Consider the following 14333-nt stretch of genomic DNA (forward strand, 5'->3'; position numbering starts at 1 on the left):
GGCCTGTAAACAAACTAATTGCTGCATAAATTTTCAGGTGGCGTTGCGTTAATTGGACGGTCGCGAAGAAATGTAGCGAGTAAGGGGTGGTTTGTGGAATATCGGCTATCGCTCCCCTTCGTGTAATTCGCCATTAGTCGCCGTTTGCACTCGGCTTTTTACCTTAATGAGCTTCCCCAATGCCTCCACCAGGCGACCACGCACGCAATATTACGCATTTTTGTGCAGTAACGCACGAAAACGCAGGCAAAATCGTTTCAAAACGATTGTAAATAAGGAGTTTTACCCGATTATTTATTTGAGCATAATTTGTGAATCAAAAATTGAAGATTTTCTTTTCTTATGTTATCATGTCCTTTCCACATTTTGACCATAAAATCCAATGATCGGAAATTTTGAAAAGACAATCATAACTCTATGGTTCAAATAATTAATTCAATGTGATGTCGAAATATTCTAATTTAATAAAATACACGTTCGTCTACCGAGAGCGTTGCGTTGTGGTCATACAAAAATACTTAGCAAAACATTTCCTTATTGAATACTTATCATTACTGATGGGGATTTTGTCTGCGGTTTCGTACAAAATCCTGCCCCAGTCCCGCTTGTCTCGCTTTCCTGGTTCTGTGTTCGTGTGTGTGTAACATTATCCAGCAACTCCAAAAGACTGTAGGTTAAGTAGTACCTAATGGTGATTATAAGAACTATTTTTATCCATGTAAGTAGGTACTTCTTTACATAAAAGTTACCTAATAACACAAATTGCCTGTTTTTTTTCTACAGAAATAAATAGATAAAAAAATTTGGAAATGGAAGGCGATTCGGTCATGCAGGGGTGATACTTCCGTATTAGTCATAGTCCTGACTTCCGGTGAACACCCCAGTTTAGTTGCGAATTTGTCACTTTTGTTACCATATTCCTGCTACATTTTTGTTAGTTATAAACTACTAAATTGGTACCTACCTATATTTATCTACTCAATCGCAATCATATTCAAGTACCTAATATTCGCGTAACAAGTTTTTCTTAGGAAAATTTTAAAAAGGAATTCGGTTATGAATGTTTTCTTCTGCATCATGTAACAAATGCTGCTAGTTTTATATCGGAATAAAATCATAAGAAAAACTTGGGAGGATGGTTCCTAATGGCATCAAAAATTCATCCAAAGGGTTAGTGAGAGTTTTTGCTGTCTCTGTCATTTTGTGAGAACAGGTTAGTAACCACCTGTCGCGTCTGTTAGCTATAATTTAAAATTTTATATGCACTGTGAATTTATAATGTGACAACTTATGCCCAGACGAAAATTTTCTTGAAAGTCAACAATATTAACTGATTTATAGGTAAAGAACGTAGCGATTTGAATACCTATAACGATTTATGTTATTTGTGTTATAAGATTAGGTATATTTGTTAAATATTGTTGATATTTTCTTAGTCTACAGATCAATCAATGTGATCGATTGGTTTCAATAAGTTGATTAGGTTCTTGTCTTAGATTTCTTCACAAATGTTGACTTTATCAGCAGGGCTTCTATATTTGGCATTGTCGGTGTAACAATTAAAGTGGGCAGCTAGAGGCTAGGGCTAGGACAGTGCGTGCAGCGAGTGCGTGCGATAGCGATCTCCGCGGTCCTCCGCGCCCGCGCCCCTCCCGCCTCCCGCACTCCTCCCGAAACAACATTCTGACTATTTCTTACCAGGAGGGTTTTTTGCGCGTGTCGAGGGTGGCAGCGCAATCGCCGCACAAAAACACTATTAAATAACTCAACAGAACGGGGCGGATTCGTGATCGTGATCGAGCCGTATTATAATACGGTTTAATTAGCCTTCGCGACCAAAATTTTATTCGCTTTAATACTAATCTTGGTTTTTATACACAAGCTTGCATTTGACATGCACGCTGTTAAGTTTTTATTTACGCGAGTGGCGAGTTGGGTTTCAGTGTTTTATGTGACGCCTTTTGTTTAATTTCATCTGTCTACGAACGAGATTTACATAAAAGTAATGTATGTGTTGTAATAGAATTCTATAGTCTCTGCTTACTCCGGTGGGTAATAGGCATGAGTTTATGTATGTAAGTGGTTTTAAGAAAATACCTAATGGTGATGATGCATGGGCCGGCAGGCAGCCTCCATATTAGAATTTCTCCGAGTGCATCCCTGTATCAACCTGCTTGCTCAGACGCAGAAAAAACACGATAAAAACTCGCTCTCCAAACATGAGAATAGCGAGATTTCCCGCCGAGTCGTCTGCGATTTACTTTTAAAATGGGATTATAAAGTAAATATCGGTGACCGAAAACCGGCCACGTAGCTCACTATTGACATCGGAAATAAGCTTGTGTCAGACTCATGCTGGCAGAATTCGGTGTTTGAAATTCGAAATGTTGTCTTTAATGTTTACTTAATATATTTTGAAATTCGAATATTCTTAATGACATACTTTTCAGACAGCCTTTAACCCTCTTTTTAAACCATCTGGGATATTAGTCGCCAGCTTAGGTATCGTCTTTAGCAATATGTTACAAAAATATGAAATTTTATCGATTGCACCTGGCGTGAGTGCTTTCATAAATACGGATTAACTGAAGCATTTCTCCTTTCATTTATTGTAAGTTTATTGTGTTTGTTCACCTTGTGGTGCACGCTAAATGTTTTCGTTTATTACCGCAGCCCTAAAGATTAACGATATAATAAGTGGCTGTAGATTCTATTCTGGTCGACTACTCTATCGGATTTACCTTCGGGTAGGTCTGGTCAAGTGTTGATGATCATCTGCTTAGTACTATTTATTTATACTTAAACGATTTTGAACTTGTTTCCATTGTTTATCTACTTATAGTAAGTTACGTTGTTTAGAATTACCTATCTCTCTCGACTTTTGCATAATAATAGCTGGCGAAAGTAACATTTAAATTTAATCGTTGTGAAATTAGCTAAATCGAACAGACGTCTCTTAATTATGCGTACATAATGAGGGAGATTCCAGGCTACGTTTCCTAAAAGTAATGTAGATGGCGCTGTTTAGATTTAACGTGATAATTACCAATTTTTTCATTACTCGGAGTACATATTTACTCGCAGTCGCATATGAAAATAATTGTTGTTTGATATTTGGATTAACTACTTATAGAATTATTAAATTATTACTTTATTTTGATCAGAATAATAATGGGTGAATGATGTGTGCCTGGGTGTAATAACAAGGGACATCATCTATAACCAAAAACAAAGATAAAAGTTGCTTATGTCTGTTATCCATGAAATTAGAAGGTTAAACAAAGGCAAATCTGTACAGCGCCATCTATGTTCTTTTGAGGAACGTTGCCTGGAAAGTCCCCCATTAACTCAAGTCATTTATTAAGAATCAGTTGATCTGTCATACGATGAAGAGACGATAATGACGATGACGCTTTTCGTAGCTGTAGAACTTGACTAAGTTATTTTATTAGTAGTCACATTTTTTTTACGTCTCTCGTATAGAGTAGATTTGCCTGAAATGGCATTAACTACTTGGCCGGACAAATGGGAAGCGCTGAGGGCTCTCTCTCGGTTCAAAATTTAAGATAACAGGCCTGATCAGGGCGTCATCGAAGAGGATTGTATTTGAACATAGAGCAACACGGACCTCTGTGGACCTATTCGAAAGATAATTCTTTAAATTCCACTATAAGGTCGATAAATAAAGACCCTAGTGGGCCGATACTGCCGATAGCGATAAGCGCTGAAAGGGGAAAACCGTCGACCACGCCGGCAGGTTCGGTATCGGAGTCCAGTCAACTCACAATAGCCTAAATACTTTAATGAATATACTACCATCGTTGTGCTATCTACGATATAAAAACATTTAAAAATATTTTTTATTTAAGAAGTTACTTATTTAAAATTATCAAACACGGTCTGGTTAGTAAGTAAACAGTGGAAACGTGCTTATCCGATGAGAGTTCGGAAGTTTATTAATCATAAATCAGGCTACTGGATTTTGTCGGCAATGGTAATTGTTTATTTAGATCGATGCATGTAAACATGGTCTTTATCGCACTCTCAATGTATGGACTTTAGCTGCGTTTTACTGTGGACTACTTATAGTCCACTATAGGGGCAACATGTAGTCTCTGATAGATTCAAAAAAAAAAAAAAAAAAATCAAAAATCAAAAGTGTTTTATTGTATGTGTGTTTTAGTGTTTGATTGTTCAGTTCTACTTTATTTATTTATAAAAAGGTACACCAACACCACCACCACCAGCCACCACCACCAGCAGCTTATATAATAAAACATTAAATAAAATAAAACTTACATCAGGAATTAGACTGTTACATAACCCATTTACATGTTACTTTTTGCAGGAAATTCGCGAATTTGAACCGGAAATTTCGGAACTGGTGTACAAACTGAATTTTCACATACACGTTATACGTCGTTTATTTATAAAAAAAAACAATAATACTAGGCATCCACCACAAGCTTCGTCAAAAACTGAGTTGCAAAATATCATTAGCTATTTCCCCATTAATTTATTTGACAAGGACATCGTTTAGTCAATGAAATGTTATAAAAATTCACATGTGTAGGGCAAGTTCTTTCGTCACTTTGGCAGCAAGCCGTGTCAGAGGTAATGGATTCGAGTTCATAAATCACTCAATTATCTGTCTTGGTTGAAAAAAAAAAACATCGCAAATCTCTCCGACTGACTCTTCCAACCATTAATCATCGATCGAGAGAGACGAATGAGTTTATCCCATTTGTGAACAGACGAGATAATGACATTGTAAGCTAATGAACTGGGGGGTTATAAAGGCCACATCGAAGCAATTCATCTAAAAAAGCAATATTGATATTTGACATTTGCGCATATAAAAGTAAGTGCGCAATGCAAACAAATGTCAAATAGCAATATTGCTTTCTTAGATGAATTATTTCGATGTGGCATTTTTAACCCCCCTGATAACTTACGCTTTTAAATATATATCACTTGTGGTATTATAAAATACTCTACCTACTGTGATCTCCATTTTATTATTAAGATTTATTATTTTTTTCTTTAGTATAGTGCATCAACAGCAGTATATACACACAAAAAATACACATAGGAAAATATCCCGTCAAAAGTTCATATCAGAATCCAGATTGTTAAAACCTAGCTTATCCAAACAAGCTTTTATTGGAACATTTTCTTTCTTTTTTTTTACTTATTCTTACTATTACACCTTCTTGTAGACTGTTAAGTAAGTACCTTACAACAAATGCAACAATTTCGCTTTAGAAGAAGAGGGTACACCAATAATAGACTCGAGTGTAGTCTAGTCACCAGACATACCATAATGTAAATAATATATGACCGTGTTCTACCACGGGGCATCGCGATATTTCCATGGTCTATCTAAGTAGGCCTGCCTAGCGCCAGCTTTGCTTAGTTTGTGAATAATTTAGTAATCTAGGCTTTGTCAATGTCATCGCCATGCCGACAAGCAAAATTACCTGTAATGAACGCTGCTAGGGGGCGTGGACGCCAATTTTGCAAATTGTCCTGTTACAATGATGTAAAAAAATATAGATAGTAAAAAAAAGATAGGTAGTTCATAAAGTTTTCATTTTTTTTTAAATAAGGAATCAAGTCTACAGGTTTTTCATGAAACTTTTGTTACTGGCTATTCATTGCAGAATAGGCTGTGATGCGCAGGCGCAGATATATAAAAAACCTTTATCTGACTGTAGTAAATTTAAATATTTAATATAAATTAATTAGGTACCTATTTGGTCATAGTAGTCTTCCATGCCTTTTTTAAAGTGTATTCTGCCTCATTAAATAATTTTGCAAGGAATGTCTATGTTATGAAGAATTGAAACACTTATGTTGTTTCGTTACAATGTTACGAAATTATTTCCTTTTTAGTGCCTTAGTAGTTTTTCAGAATGACGTAAGTAATTTGCAAACATGTTATTGCTGTAAAGCAAATAACACACGTGAGACATGAAGGGGACACCAATCAAATTGCACGGTGGAGTAATTTGCGGTTTGTTCTAGGATCTATTTCCAATGCAATCGTGTCATAAATTATTATCAACGTGCCGAAGGGTATTTTTTACTGTATTGGTAATACATATACGTAGCATCTATTTCCATCGCAATGAATAAGTAAATAATTCCATGTACGTGGAAAATTACGGTCGTATTCCTAATTGCATGCGGATTGTAAAATTATTTTTTATTGGTCACTCTCTATCGATGAGCTACAATATACAATGCCTTTATAAGAGGTGTGTATGTGCCCTAATTCTAGGTATATGTTTCAGAGGCAGGTGAAAAGGATCACGGGGTATATTCCGGACTCTTCCTACTTATACGATTACCTCCGCCATTTCAACTGAAAAGATTTTGCGCCCAATAGGTATATTTAGAAGTAGATATCGGCTTAGGTACTCGGTAATGGCTTTTATTGGCATATCAATCGTATCAGTATACCTATAGGTCGCATTAGGTAGATATGTTGCAATACGGATATACGACGAATATGGGGCGCTTGGCGGCGCGGTCGCTGCCATACTCATAGATAAATTTTTACAACTCAAAGATTGCAAGTTGTCGATGTAATTTCAACTTTTCGGCTACTTAAATATAAGAGTAAGATTAGCGGTGTGTCGGTGATCCGTGAGTAGCGTTGGCGATCCCCATTCAGGTGGTGGGGAGTTGGGACTCAGCGATAACGATAAGATAAGAACAATCGATATTTTCGCGCGATTCGCCGCTCTGCACGAAAGGTCGCGTTGCGAAACGATTGGACCATTTAGTGTACACGCGAAACTAATAGCACGAACATTGACCGCACTCCCAACGTTGTTATTTGAGGACTAATTTATGTTGCTAATAATTTAAATTTTATAACCGTAATTACCTATTTCTTAGATTACGATATTGCAACACTTATGGGCAATGACTCAAAATGCAAGATTATTAACAAGCGTTTTGAAAATAATTGTAAGTAAAACTACTGATAGTTCTAATAAAAAACTATAAAACATGTAAAATAAAAAAATAAGTTTTCTTTACGATTACGACGCATGCGCAAACTATGCTTCTGTATTGGACGATGCGAACTCCGCCCCGCGCGAATTATTGCAAGTTGCGGGCTGCAGGCGAGTGCCACATGCAAATTTGACAGCGCGCACTCCCTAATAGGTATATCTTTAGGTAATATATCCTCTACCACTTGCCATTATCTATATTATATTGTTATGTGATTGTATTGCTGCTGTTTCACCTTTACACCCGGCTCTACATTCCGTTCCACGTTCGTTTTTCTAGCCAATTTGCAAATGTAGAGTTGATTACGCAAAACAGTCTTCTTTAAACGATCAGATCTCGGTTTACATACCTCTTATATATTTGAAGGCATGTGAAAGCAGTTATTTAAACTCGTTTACAGCACAATTCCACCTGCTATATAATCCGCGTTCTTTCGCAACTGAACTGGTATCTATATCTATGTCATTGCGTTAGAAGAGGATAGAGCGAGGGGCGCGACGGAGGAGGGACAGAGAGGCGCGAGCGCGACCGGATTCTGCGAGAGGACGGAGGGGCACGCTCTACCTACTCCGTTATCTGTTTGCGAATATTGTTGCGCAACGTACACCAGGGTAAATAAGTCGATTCAACGCCACAATACGCACTTTTCACGTCCACATTTCTGGATGTTACCAATCGATTTTCTTAAAATTATTCAGCAATCAACGAAATAATGACTAGTAGGTTGATATTGAGCAGCAAATTGCGTTTAAAACGGACTTGATCGACGCGACATCAATTATTAAATTACGCGTTAGGGCGACTGTACGCGGCGGTAGAAATTTGTGAAATTAAACGTTTATCACACAGTTTAATAAAAGAAAATTAGTGTATTTATATCTAGCTGTCTCAAGACATCTGTTTGTGGCACATTGCGGTGTATTAATGTATAGTAGAGTTATTTTTCTTATACCTACTTACTAAAACCTAATATACCTACTGTCAGACTGTCACTAGATGTTTGAATGGCCATGTGGACTATATCAGTAAATTTCGATAGAACGTTCTGTGACCCTATTTTGAAGTAGGTATGTGACCCGGTGGTAAGTTTTCCTGGTGTGAGAAAGCATTATCAAAGACTCGTTTATCAAAATCTGGGTTAAATATTAGCTGTGACCATGCATGGATTGTAAATTTCCATTCGCTATTCCAGTTTCGGACCTTCGAAACCGGATCATTGGCAAGAGAAATTAGCTGGACATTCGTTTTGCGGCCTGTTATCTGCGGCCCGTTAGTCGTAAAACCGCAGGCCGTGATGGCGACGGCTGCGACGTAAACATGTTACGAAAGCGCGGAACAGCGCAGAAGCCGCTGGATTCGCGCTCCATTACTGCGCCCGCACCGCCGCCGCCGCCGCCGCCGCGCCGACGCCCGGCAGCATGGCCGCGCACGTCCACCGAGTCAACGGCCTCCACGCTGCGCTTGCGCAACTCCACGCGCGAATCTCTACGGCAAAATAAAGTCTTCGCTACACGTGTGTGCGTCAGCCCACATATAGACACGACCATTTATGACGACGGTTTCTGCGCAGCCAGTTGAGATATGCAACTGTGTGGGTAGAGCCGCGTCTGTATTTGTGAAGGGCTCCAACTGTAGAAGCGGTCGACCTGCAATGCTGATTAATTTTAATGTTAAATGACCGCTATGAATTTTCCTCAATTAGTGTGATGAAGGATTTTTGAATAGCTACCTACCCAATTGCTATACAATTACGAAATACGTGTATTCCTCTACCTCACAAACCTTCTTTCACTTCATTATCATTCGTTTATTATGTACCTATCATAAATTCTATTATATCTCTTCTATATTTCTGTCGTTGATCTTTCGTACTTTTGTTTAGTATGTCGATAGGTTTGTTGAGAGCTAGTTTCGCTAAACTTTCATCAATGATCAGATGATACAAGGCACTTTGTCTGTGAATATAGGTCAAATTGTAAATGGAGCACACGTAGCGCAACTGTAACGTCACCAAAGATCCCGTTAGAAGGTACTGGCTGATTTTATCGCATTGTCAAATGTGGTAGATACCTACATGCACAACGGTGCTACGGTTACTGGTATATTTAGTGGTTTGGCATTGGCACCACGTATGAACAGCCTTGGATAGTGACGCGGTGTTTTGACTCTTCAATTTTATTTCGTATACACCTGTCGATTAGTAATGATAATATGCGCTTAGTTCTTTATCTGATATTCGGCCTTTTACCGCTGTCGATATTATTCACTGCAAAGACGTTGATGGACTATAAAAACAAATGTTAAATTGATGTTTCGTAATCATTCCTTAAACTAACTTATAAAACCGCCTGTTTTCATTTGAAAACAGGCGAAAATGGGTATTTTTAATTTTAACAAATATTTACTTAATTCGTTTAAAGTAGTTGTTTTATTTTTTAATAAAATAGGCTCGCGTTTGACTACAATATCAACTGATGGTAAGTGACAATGTGGTCTAGGGTGGATCACGCATACCTAGCAAATACCTATTCACTCTGGCCTTGAAGACTCTTAGATTATAACAAGTCGGAAAAACAGACGACGTCAGACAGTTCCAGTACTTTGCTGTTCGCATCAATAAGGAAGAGGCAAAACTTGTAATGCGGATTGGAGGAATATCCAGAACATAGGGATGATATGCCTGCCGACATCTAGTTGAAATGGAGCCCGTAGATGAAATGGAGTGGGTGGAATTAACTCGTGAAGTTCCTGCGCACACTCACCGAAGTGTAACCTATAAAAAACCGACAGAAGGGTTGCTTACCCTTCGTCTGTGTTCTAGACTTTGGAGTCGAGTCTTCACTAACGAGTCATTGTCTATGAGCTTTATTGCTCGTCGCTCTACCGCGTCGAGTTTATAATTAAAATGGCAGAATTTGTTTCTTATGAGTAATGAGCAAAATTCCAAAAATATCTGATGTTATACGAACGTTTTTCCTTGGTTTGGAAGCGCGGGCGTATGCCTAATCGGCCCGAGCTGAAAATCTGGGTCGCCAACGGAATTTGCATGTGCACCAGTAAACAAGCCTAATGGACCGGTACGAGTATATTCAGCTTTGGAGTTCTTTGGTCTAACTGCTTATAACGATTACGACACAATGCGCCCTCGTTCATACTTTACGTTGCTAAACTTTGAATGAATTGGAAAATTGTGAATGTTGATTTTTATGACGCTAGTTCGACAACCATTAGTTTAGGCCTGTGCTGGATTTGAACCTGCAACCTCAAAGTGAGAGGCAAGCGTTCTACCAAAGGGTCTACCACGGCTTCCTACTACTACCTATTACGGCTACGTCTATTAAAGTACTTATTCTATTTAAGTAAGTTTACCTAAACGAAAATCATTCAAAGAAGTTTGTCGTGGGGGAACTAAAGTCTCACGACGTTGAGTAGATGTAAGTATATGTATCCATCATCATATCATATCATATCATCTCTACACAATTAAGATTAAGAATTGCTATTGAAACGCACGTTCCATGGCATAATTAATTGCTGCCCTTGTGCGCTAAGGTGTGAGCGGTCATCGTCGTCGGTTCCGCGAACGTCATGGCTGCTAGCAGTTCGTTGGCTGCAATCGGAAGTGTTAGGAGGTCGCCCACTGCTCGGCAACTCTTGCGCAAGCTAACCTTCGCGAATCATATCCAATGGGCACTTTATGGCGTACATATCATTGAGCACTCGTACCTTCTACTCGTAACAGGTACCTATGATCCTTGCTTATATTGTAAGCGCTGGTTTAAACTGTCAATCAAATATGGTAGACGAAGATTTTGAATGTCACTATCTACTCGACATGACCTACAAGTAGAGTTACCTCATATTTATTACGAACATATATAAAATCCAACAATTAAACCATAAATTGTTTTTTAAAATACATTTTTGTTATGAAATCACTTAGGTACTTTATTTGCATTTTGAACTGTTTAATTTGCAAAAAAGAAAGATGTTTCTAATAAAAAATACTTATTACATAATTCCTTTGTTTAAAACTTTAATTCAGAAATAATATATTAGAGCTAGTAGCAACCTTAAACAACTTGGATGTTCTTTGATTAATTTAAAATTGTTTGGTTGAAAAACAGCGTCAGCTTACGTAAGTAAAGACCGTGAAAAAGGCATATCTTCGAGAGGTATTATGTTAGTGGCGAATCAAAGGGCCTCGAGAGAAGGTCACAAAGACCTTCTACCCACGAGCTGGTGGCCCTTATGCAAATTGTCATTCGCGCGTGTTTACCTCAACCCAGTTCAGATTTAGAGGTATCCTTGAGATAATTTTTGATGCGTTGAGACCTCAGTCAGTCAATAAATACAATATAAAATAAATTTACTACGGGGACTGGAATGAATAAATATGTAAGTATAAAGAATAGATAGTAGCCACAGCAGCGTAGTTTAAAATGTTTTATACAGAAAATTTGTGTAACATGCTGTTAATCATAAACCTATGTCTAATAGACAGCAGTAGACTGAAATGACAAGATACGAAGTATATTTATTATATTAATTTTGGTTTAAAGCGTCGTCAGTTTTTGTTTTGGCTTAGTAAATAAGTACCTACTGCCAATCAGTATACTAATATCGATAGCCTCTTGAATTTGGGTCAAGAGTAGTTCGCATACTGAGGCAGATTGAATGATTGTAATTGCACTACTGGTGTCTCTTCCGGAGTAGGTATAAGTATACTTACGTGCGTATTTGCATTGGTATTCAACAAACACAAAGCTGCATGTACGAGGCAATATATTAGCGATAGGCCTTCAACAGTACCTTCAAATTGTACGCTTAAGCGTGAGCTATCAGCTGTATAAATATGATTTCCTAGTACAGAACGAACGTGTATTGCAGTAAATTTTCATCGCGTTGAAAAACAACTTGCTCGATAATCAGTTATGCCGGTTTTATTAACAAAAATAAAAGTTTATAAAAGATGTTTGATTTTGATTGAAATGAAATTAATTACTTATGGCTAATATACCTACATATCTACTGTTTTCAATGTTGTTTGTTACATTTTTCATGACAATGTCAACATAATCAACATCCAAGGAAAAGTGTGGTTCCGTGTGGAACGAAAATAATTTGCGTGCTAGTCTCAAATGCCTGTAGAGTTGATGTCACTTGGACATTTATAATTTGCGACGTCCTTTCCGAAGGGCCGCTGTAAATAGCTGCCCTACATACGTGGAGTACTACAGGGCCTGATCCCATCGACCTCGGCAATTTGCCGACGACAACGCGAATGGTTGGTTCTGTTGCGAAACACTGAAGTGAGACGTGTGGCGCGATATGGAAAATTCTGGAACGGAATTCGATCATCGATATAATGTGGACGTGGTTGTCCAAGTGAATGAATCATGCATGCATCAAGCAAAAGGGATTTAAAATATTTATATTCGCTTTGTTTCGATTCAGTGTTTAACGTTCAAATAAACGGGGAACAAGTTTTGATACTATATTTTAGGGTAACCTACCCATGTTGGATATGCGGCCATACATGCTATCCAGCATTTAAAATGAGAAAGCTAACGGCGGTCTTTTAATTTTAAAGACGTTATCGAATTTATTAGAAAATCTTTGGATCTAGAAAATTTTGTTTAGGTAGGCACCTTTATTGGAGAATTGAATTTCAGGTAAAAAAAACTATGTTGTTTAGGTATGTCTGCGTACATGATGTTTTAGCGTGATGCATGGAGAAGCCATTTTGGTAGAACAATCTTGTTTCTTGCTTACCAATTTAGTTATTTTTGCCCACCACCACAAGCTCAATTAAATTGCTAACAAAATGCTTTCTGGAGCTGACTAATTTAGTTGTATTTGCTGATCATTGGAAGCTGCTCAATTTACTGAATATGCTGATGAAAAACATTTTGGAGCTGATCTCTTTATTTAGCTGACCGTTTAAATGATGATAGTCTTTATTATTGTCTGTTCTTGCGGGTCTCTTAGTTACACGGACCCGTTAGCGGATCGCATTGTATTTTTAGCAACAAAAACTGAGCGCAAATTAATAGAGTGGAGCTACCGGCATTAGTGGCGGTTCAAGGCGAGCCCTGCAAAGGGCCGCGCAGGCGTCACGCGCCGCCATTGACCCACTTACACGTACCTACGCCGGCGTGTGCGCAGACTGCGTACAATCGCGCCTGAAAGCCCTTCGCGGCTGACATGTCACGTACACACGCCATTTACGTTTTTTTACCATCTACATCAACAGATATGTCCCCAGATAAGCTCGTCTTTCTAAACGAGCTTTTATTGCTCTTCATTTTTAGACAATGAGAATTAGAGAGTAGGCAGTTTAATGTTATGTATCTGCAACATCTTTCGTCAAAGAATATATCTTCAGAACGACTTCAAAACTTTCCATTACCGATACAGTTATCACGTGAGTTGAAATGGCATTTTCACGCCAGGTCATTACCGCGGGGCAAATGAAACGTTTAGCTAGGACGTTACCACGAAGCAATCAGTTGCCTACTTATTTGTTGTGGTAGAGTTAACAAGTATCTGATAAGCGGCGATTAGTAACACTTTCGAGTGCGAGTGTGTCGGTAGGTACTTTTTCAGCGGACCTCGTTCGCTACAGTTGTTTGTGGCGCATCCCAAGGCAAGCCGCGGTGCTCCGCCGCAAATAATTCTGCTATTGTGAAACACTCGTCTTATCAGCTCAGGACCTTGGCTACATCACACGAATTACGGTCAAGTTGACGATTTCACGATTATTTATTTCTCTGACGATAACAAAATTTCCGTTGCTCATATGAATCCGTGAATTGTTACGAGAATTTCATTGAACTATTTACGCGACAATTAGGTACTTATGCGGTTTGTACCTACTACGTATACTTTACATAAGGCATTTATCAGTAATGGTAAATAGGTAACTAGGTACTTATTTACGTGGACAATCTATAAGTAATAAATAAGATTTCAGTGGTAGGTACATTAGTATCCGGTTTTCTATACATTTCACATTACACGGATTATTCTGGACACATTGTTTTTGAACGAACTGACACTTTAAAATCGTCTCAGACGTTCTTCTGCTTCTTTTGGATCTCAAAATGTAATCGGAAACTGTCAGACATGAAAACAGATGTGTTATTCATCAGCTCAAAGGGCATGCTCTATGCATTATCTCTCAAGAGGCATGCGGTGATAAGTACGACGGACGTCAATGCACTCGGCTGCATGCCCCTAGGTCAGTTCCCTGTGAGTCAGTCACTAATGCACCGTTACGTACATAGCGCATCGTGATCTACACT

Source organism: Pectinophora gossypiella, chromosome 4, assembly GCF_024362695.1.
Source record: "Pectinophora gossypiella chromosome 4, ilPecGoss1.1, whole genome shotgun sequence".
Lineage (NCBI taxonomy): Eukaryota > Metazoa > Arthropoda > Insecta > Lepidoptera > Gelechiidae > Pectinophora > Pectinophora gossypiella.